We start from the raw sequence: 8,544 nt of genomic DNA on the forward strand, positions 1-8,544 counted from the left end.
CCATCAGAAGTCAAAGAAGGAAGTCAAGACAAAGTATTAGAAGCTTCCATTGTAACTAACTGACAACTGTATGACAGTTGTATGTAACAGAATCAATTACGGACCTGCAATGTAACCATGTATATAAATACTTCTCTATAATCATCTCAAACAAAGAAATAAGAAATAATTTTCATTCACAAATCTAGGGTTTCTATTATGGTATCAAAGCCATTAAAGCTCATTTGAGCTCACCCCTGTTTTTCTTTAAATCAAACGATACAAACTTGTAATCGTCATCAACGGCGAGAACAAATCAAAATTTTCAACCTTCAAACCCAAATCTGATTACTGCAGATCCAAATCCAGTAAATCATGTCAATTCAACAAATTCTAAAGATCACATTTCAGCTGTTGCTCAAATTCCAGTTGTGATTCAGCAAAACAATGCTTCGATTCCATTAACTTCGTCAATCACTTCAAATCAAGAAATGAATCAGTTTCTTGGAAGAAATCCAGTTCAAGGAGTAACTCGACAAACTTATGCTTTCAATCATCAAGCTTATGGAATCAATCAAGATCAAAGTTCTAATCATCATGGAATCAATTCTGTCTATGGTGATTTCACTCATCAACAACAAAGTTTCAATCAAGGTTTTACTATGTCTCCTCAGTCTATTCCTATTTTTAGTAATCCATCATCTAATCTACAACAGAATCCTTCTATAAGCATGATGCCAATGGCAGCACCACCGCAAAATACCTCATATGGGTTCCATAATATTTCTAACATGGTTCCAATAAAGCTTACGAGAGAAAATTACTTGATCTGGAAGCAATTCTTTTTACCTATATTCAACACTTATGATCTTAATGGACTCATTGAAGGTACTGATTCTAGTCCATCAAAGTTTCTATTAGATAGTTCTGGAAATATTACTTCTCAAGTTAATCTGAATTATGTTAGTTGGATGAAACGAGATCAAATGCTGCTCATTTGGTTAAATGCCACTCTAAGTGTAGAGATATATTCTTCCTTATGTGGTTGGTATTAAATCATCAAGAGAATTGTGGTTAACACTGGAAGCCAGATTCTCAACCCTTTCTAGAGCTCATGTTATACAGCTCAAGGGTAAGCTTCATGATATCAAGAAAGGAGGTTCCACTATGTCCACTTATCTCAACCAGATTAAACACATTACAGATGCTCTTGCTGCTTCAAGGTGTCCACTTGATGAAGGAGATATAATTTTTCATACACTAAAAGGTTTACCTAGTGAGTATGCTGCCTTCTGTACTTCTATAAGAGTTCGGTCTAGGCATGACTATATTTCAGCTGAAGAGCTTCATAGCCTTGTTCTTAGTGAAGAACTCATCTTAAAAGGTTCATATGGTACATCTGTTCATTTTGATAATAATCATCAAGCCTTTTATGCTGGGAATTCTTCCGGAAACCAATATAGAGGGGGTTATAATGGCATGGTAATGGAAATCGTGGCAATGGCAGAAATAATTTTAGAGGATCAAACAGAGGAAACTATAGAGGCAGAGGAAACTACAATGGTAATAATGGCAGTACTAATCATAGTTACTACAATTCAAGCAATGGGTCAAGTTCCTCAAGCTCTCAGACCACTAGACCACAATGTCATATATGTAATAAGTTTGGTCATTTGGCTATTGACTGTCACAATAGGATGAACCACTCTTATGTTAGTCGAATTCCTCCAACTAAACTTGCAATGCTTGCCAATCTTAACTGAAGCAAATCCTTCTCAACATGCTTCAAGTTCCTCCCTATAATACAAAGGATTCAATGTGGTATGCTGATACAGGCGCAACCAACCACCTTACTTCAGACCTTTCCAATCTATCTCTTCATTCTGACTACAAAGGCACAGGCAAAATCCTTGTTGGCAATGGTCAAGGTTTGTCTATTAAACACACTGGTTCTTCATTTTTAACTCCTTTGAATTCCAGTCATCAAGTCATCAGTCTAAAATGCATGACATTCTACATGTGCCACATATCACCCATAATTTGTTAAGTGTTAACAAATTTGTTACTGACAATCATTGTGAGCTAATTTTTACCCCTAATGCACTCTATGTCAAAGACATTGCATCGGGGAGGACTCTTTTTCAAGGCCAAACTGATAATGGCTTATATCCTATGCATCTCCACCATTAATGTCACACCCCGAATTTCGACAGAATTCGAAAAAAACAATATTTGTTCCCGACTCTTCAATTTTCGAGGTGTGATGCACTCTCCACTTCCAAAAACTCATCATCTATTTAATTACGCGGATAATTCAAAACTAATAAAATTTTCAAATAAACAAAAGTCTTCTTCATAACCAAAAACTCACAAATAAGATTAAATTACAAATCTCCTTTCAACCCTCTTTAATTATAATTACAACTGAAAATACAAAACAACATTTGTCTCAACTAAAATCTATTACACCTTAAGGAAAAACAAAACATATCCGGAATGCGACGCTAACGCAAACCACAAGCAGCAACTAACCTTCTTCCACACTAATCCTGTCAAGACTTATCAACTATGTTCATTTAATGAACACACCCGATAAGCAAACATGCAAATCGGGTCAGTATTATAAACAATGCTGGTGTGAGTAGCCCTAAAATACAATATATACTTATACATATATTTACACACTAAATAAGGCAGTTAGTTCCTCTACCAAGGTGCCTTAACATCCACGAATAATACAACATCCATAATTACAATAATTAAGGCAAGTAGTTCCTCCACTGAGGCGCCTTAGCTTCCCAACAATAATACAAATGCATTTAATTCCTCCACCGAGGCGCCTTAGGTTCTAACTAAACTACTAACCAGCCAAGCATATTCTATACTTACCGCATTTCATGCTCAATTACAGAGTGAGTCGTCTCTACACAAGTAATTAGTTTGACCCACCCTTTTGCAAAGCCATATACAATCATATATTTAAAGATATATCATTAACCAACATATTACCATAATTATATTATTTAAGGCTTTCTTTGTGTGTCCCTAAAATCACATCGTATCTATGTCTTACCTAGTTTCCCTCGCTACCACAATCGCTACCCAACGCCGAACATGTACATCCGCATGCCTTCCCTCACATAATGAACCACTCCGTGCGTAGCTACCCTAAGCGAGATATCGTATACCAGGTAACCCTCACACGAAAGCCATTATGTGAGTACTGCCACTATTCGGCATAAAATATCGCGCATTTCGTTCTAATTTTGCGAACGGAATACTCAAGCCACTATTTGGCTCCGCCAGAAGGGCCAATCAAATCACTTACGCCCGAAGGGCAATTCAGATTCACTAAAATGCTAGAAGGGCCAATCATATCACATACGCCCATCACAAGGACCAAATCACATGAGTTGTGGTAGCTAGGTTCTAGGATTTTCGTTACGTAATTTATTCAGGTGTCATACCTTCATGTCTCATAATAATTCTTGTTCTATCTCATGCCAGTATACTTAATTGTACTGCAGCTCAACGTTTCTCGTTATAATAAAATTCACATTATCACGTGCCAATACTATTTATTGCATGATATCCAAGCATCTCTATTTCAAATCCCAAAACTTATTATTTCACGTGCCAATGATATATTACACTACACCATATGGAATATCTCAAGCTTTCATAAATACTACAATTCATTTAAGTAGCAACTCATAATAAATCATGTAATGTATTCGTTCAATATATTTATGTGAACTCAATTTACCATCAAAAGCACGCAATATTTTCATTTGTGCACAATATAAATAGTATATAAATAACCAAAATATATGCCCATTCTACCAATGTCAAAATGAAACGACTTTAAAAAGAAAGAATAACTCAAGTCCAAATATCACGCATAATTATTCGAGTCCAAATCACAAGTCAAGTCAAACTAATCAACCGTCAACAGCCCAATACTAAAGTCCATGAATCTAAGTCCGTATGTAGTGTAATTCTCATAGAAACGTATATATCTAAGTCTTATAAGAATTCCCCTTTTATTATGTGTCAATATTTATATTCTTTACACACTACTCACGTCAAATCTTAATTAGATAATGACAAATAAGGTTATACCATTTTCGACAACATTTTATTATTACAATTGTCCATAAAATTAAATATGTGAAAATCTGGAAAAAGTCAACATTCCATGGTCAATGGTCAAAGTCAGCATGTCATTTCTGTTTCGGCAGTAACCTGCTTCAACACAACGAGAGCAATGGTAAAGAACGCACTAAGAAACAGAGGAATTTGATGTTGGGGGAGATAAAACTGAACCAAATAAAGGTTGCCTACGTACCCAAGATCTATTCTCTAGGGATCAAGTTTCAACGTAGTTCACATTATGAGAATAAGTAAGTTTTATATGAATGAAGAGATTAAGTCCTACGAGGACTGTGTTTGTTTTTGTCAAAAGAATTATTATCCCTTTGAACCTCTATCCTTATATTCTACAATAATGAACCTGGACATATTCTTACATAGACCAGTTATTAGGTGTAGCTAGGATTAAGCCCTTGGGCTTAATTGATTTGGGCTGGATCCCTGGGCTTAATGAGCCACAAAGTGGGGGTCTATACAATTTTCCATGTTCAATAGGTTCAGGGTCATAGCCATGGTTCATGGCTAAGGTCATAGTTCATGTCACGGCTAAGGTAAAGGTGCATGGTGATAAGTGCTCAAAAGTAATGATTTATAACCCCAATTATGTGTATGTTAGTCTCCATTTTATATTTAAATATTCTAATATGATGCAATTTGAGTTTTTGCAGGTCAAAGAACCTAAATGTGAAATATGGAGGGAAAAGAAGTCAAACAAGTCAAAAAGGAGTCACTGGGAATTACAGCTAAAGGCCTAGGGCAAAAATGTCATATTTGTCTCCATAAGTGCCAAGCCTAATGGGACTCTAAAAGAGGATAATAATTGAGTTAGAAGAGTCTTCAATCTGATCTCAAAGCCTTAATTTTGACTTCATAGGAAGATGAGATCAACATGGAAAAGAAGTCAGAGTTTCACAAGAATTAGAAAACTGAAAGCTGTCAAAAGCTGCAGCTTTGGAAATAGCCTGCAAGGAAAAGTGGGCCATGTCCAACTTTGGTCCAACCAAATTTAACTTTTCCAAGATTACTTCTAGAAAGATTACAGAGAGTTTGACACCAAATAAACATAGGATTCGGATCTCTATCTAGACGAGCATGTAAGCCAATATATAAGGCACAAAAACCTCAGTTTACATTATTTAGGAAATTTAGTGTTTTGCATCTTAGATCTAGAATTAAGAGAGAAGAAAGTTCAGACCTTTTCACAATTAATAGCTATAAAGATTATTCCTTTTCATATTGTGTTCATAGCATAGTATGAGGGGCTAATCTCCCTTCTCTTGGGAGGGGAGATGAAGCATTTTTCGTATGTTTTAGTTTAGTTCTTCTTCTATCATGTTTTAATTTAAATCCCTCATTGAGTTTCTTCTTATTCGTCCATTGATCTAACGCTCCTGTGGAGGTTAAGAGGTCTTAGGGTAATTCAAGATTGTGTAGAGCCAAATACCACAAACCCTAGATTCTTTTCTTCTAGTTTTTAGTGTTCTAGTGTGATGATTGGATTCTTTATGACACCTCAATTAGTTGTATGGTTAATGTCACATGTGGATTTTCCATGGCACCTAGATTTGTATATTGAATGCCACTTAAAGCACAATTTGGTTAAATAGAAGATATCATTGGAGATTGAAGAAGTATTTGATGGAAAGATAGAAAGCACGTTGAAAGCCACATATTATCATCATGGTTATGAGCATAAAGTTTGTAGGTATGGTGAGTTTCTATTGGTGATTTATATTAAGCATGATAGATAGATCTATTAGACTAATTCTATGATTTTGGTGGATTCATCTCTCCCAAGATATTCTCTCTCTTGATTCATATTAATATATTTAATTTAGTTTAGTTTATGCTTAGTTTACATCTCAAAACAAATCAACTATATATTCGTCATTACTTAGCCACATCTTTTACTTGCATCCATTAGAGTAACTTAGATTAAGAATTTCTATTATCATCACTTAGTTATTTATAGTAGGATTGATACCTTGTTAGCCACTATACTAATCACTATATATTAGGCTAAGTAAGATTTGCAAAAGATATGTAACACAAACAACGACACAAATAATTACGTGTTGCGTGCATTTTCAATGGCGCCGCTGCCCGCTTTAAATTGATTAGGTGATAGAATACTTAATTTAGGAATTCATATAGTATAAATTGCATATTTAGCATAATTAGATTAATTTAGCATAATTCAATTAGATTTGCATAGTAAAAAGTATTTCCATAAAGTTTAGTGTTTGTTTAACAGAAAAGAACAGTACAAAAAACGTATTTATAAATTTCAAAAAATTCTAAAATTTTACAGAGTAGATCTGTACAGTATCAGTAATTTATTCAAATTTTTTCGAATTTTTAGTACTTATCTTACCTGGGTAACTAATATCGTCTTTGCAGTAACCGTTTTTCAGTTTTCAGGACGCAAGCATCTGTAAAAACAGTCAAGCAGAGTTATTTGTACATTATAAAAAAATTCTAAATTTTTTACAGGAGGAACCTCAATACGTCAGGAGCTTCCAGTAAAAATTTGAGTATTGTTTGACCTGTTTTGACCACTTAACTAGTTTCTTGTTTTCAGTGTGTTTCTGCAGCTTTTCAGGACCAAGGTCTCTGGAAGAATAGTCGAGAAGAAAGATCTGTAAAATTCCAAATAATCCAAACTTTTTACAGGATCATCCCTGACACGTCAGGAGACTCCAGTAAAAATTTCGTGATTTTTAGTGTTCTTTTACGTATTTATTTAATCGATTGTTTACAGTGTGTGCAGAAAACTTCTTCACTGGACTCTGCAGGATTTAACAATACAGAAGAGGAACTTAGCAAGCTCTGATTTCTCTGAAATTTTATAGGCTAGCTGCTATAAAAATTTCAAAATTTTTGGACTTGTTTTGCTTGCTGTAACAGTAAGTGCTTCTCTTCCACCGTGAATCCCTTGTTAGCGGTTTCATAATTAGCATTAATAGTTAGCATCATATAGTTTGATAATATAATTTAGTTAATTAAGTGCATATTAGATTATTTTACATAGCTTTATTATCTAGTGCATGAAAACTTGGTTTCGTGATTCACCTCGTAAACGTTTAATCAGAAGAGCTAATTCTTGTAACAATCTTCCAATTCTGGTTTTCGAGGAGACCACACCATCAAACTCAAGATCTGATTCTGAATCTGAAATACACACACCACTAGTAGACTTAGAAGATACTCCAAAGAGAGTACCATTAGCCGCCATGGCTGATCAAAGAACTCTTAGCACCTTGTTTCAACCTATCGCAGTTCAACCACCGAACTGCATAGTGATGCCCAACAATAACAATAACTATGAGATTAAGCCCACTATTCTTAATATGTTGCCAAGATATTATGGCAAAACAAATGAAGAACCATATAATCATCTGAGTAAGTTCTTGAGCATATTAAGTACTTTTAAAGCACCTCATCTTTCCCCTGAAGAAACTAGATTAAGGTTGTTCCCCTTGACTTTTGAGGATGCCGCACTACGTTGGTATAGATCCCTACCCTCTAATTCTATAACTACTTGGGAGCAACTATCAAAAAAGTTTATGAAACAATATTACCCTTTACGTAAAACTAAGGCCATACAATTGGCTATTTCAACGTTCAAAGGAAAACCTAATGAAGAGTTTCATACAACATGGGATAGATTTAATGATTTACTTGTCCGTTGCCCACATCATGGTTTTGACATACTTAATATAGTACATTACTTTATAAAAGGTCTTTCACCTATGAACCGTCAGTTAATTGAATCAATGAATGGAGGAAGATTTACTAGTCTTACTCCTGATGAAGCCTACATTTTTTTGCAAAACTTTTGTGAGAGTTCTAAGGATTGGGTCAATAGTAGTGACCATGAGGACATGGCACGGGTAGATGGGGGGATAAGTTTTAGTAAACCAGGTATGTATGAGGTTAAAAACGAACTCAATGAGAAACTTGAAGGTGTCATTGTTAGTTTAACCACAGGAATCGAAAACTTAAACAAGAAATTTGATTCATTCACTTTAAACCCTCCAAAGAATAATCAACCTTAACAAGCAATGAGTGTCAATCAATTTTGTGAAAATTGCCTTACTACAGATCATGACACCTCGGTTTGCTCTATGTTTGTTGCTTCAAGGTAATCGATGATGTTTGTGCTTTTAATACATTCAAAAGACAGGGTTATCAAAATAATTTTAACAACAACAACAACTATAACCCAGATCTTAGGAATAACTCAAACAATTCATGGAGACAAAACATGTCTCCACAGCAAAACCAATATGGTTTTCAAGGTAATCAAGGGAACAATAGGCAACAATACATGAATAATAGAGGCGCGGTAGCACCTTCTCCACAGTATTACCCACAACAACAACAACAACAACAACAACAACAACAACAACA

General features: G+C 34.9%; 1 non-coding gene across 1 annotated transcript; it reads right to left on the bottom strand.

Annotated features, from left to right (window-relative positions):
• Positions 1-7,728: 7,728 nt before the first annotated feature.
• On the bottom strand, positions 7,729-7,837 carry LOC147489140 (small nucleolar RNA R71). Its single transcript, XR_015203404.1, has one exon. It is a non-coding gene; the product is annotated as a small nucleolar RNA R71 (small nucleolar RNA).
• Positions 7,838-8,544: the final 707 nt, after the last annotated feature.

Source organism: Coptis chinensis, chromosome 7 (assembly GCF_015680905.1).
Source record: "Coptis chinensis isolate HL-2020 chromosome 7, ASM1568090v1, whole genome shotgun sequence".
Taxonomy (NCBI): domain Eukaryota; kingdom Viridiplantae; phylum Streptophyta; class Magnoliopsida; order Ranunculales; family Ranunculaceae; genus Coptis; species Coptis chinensis.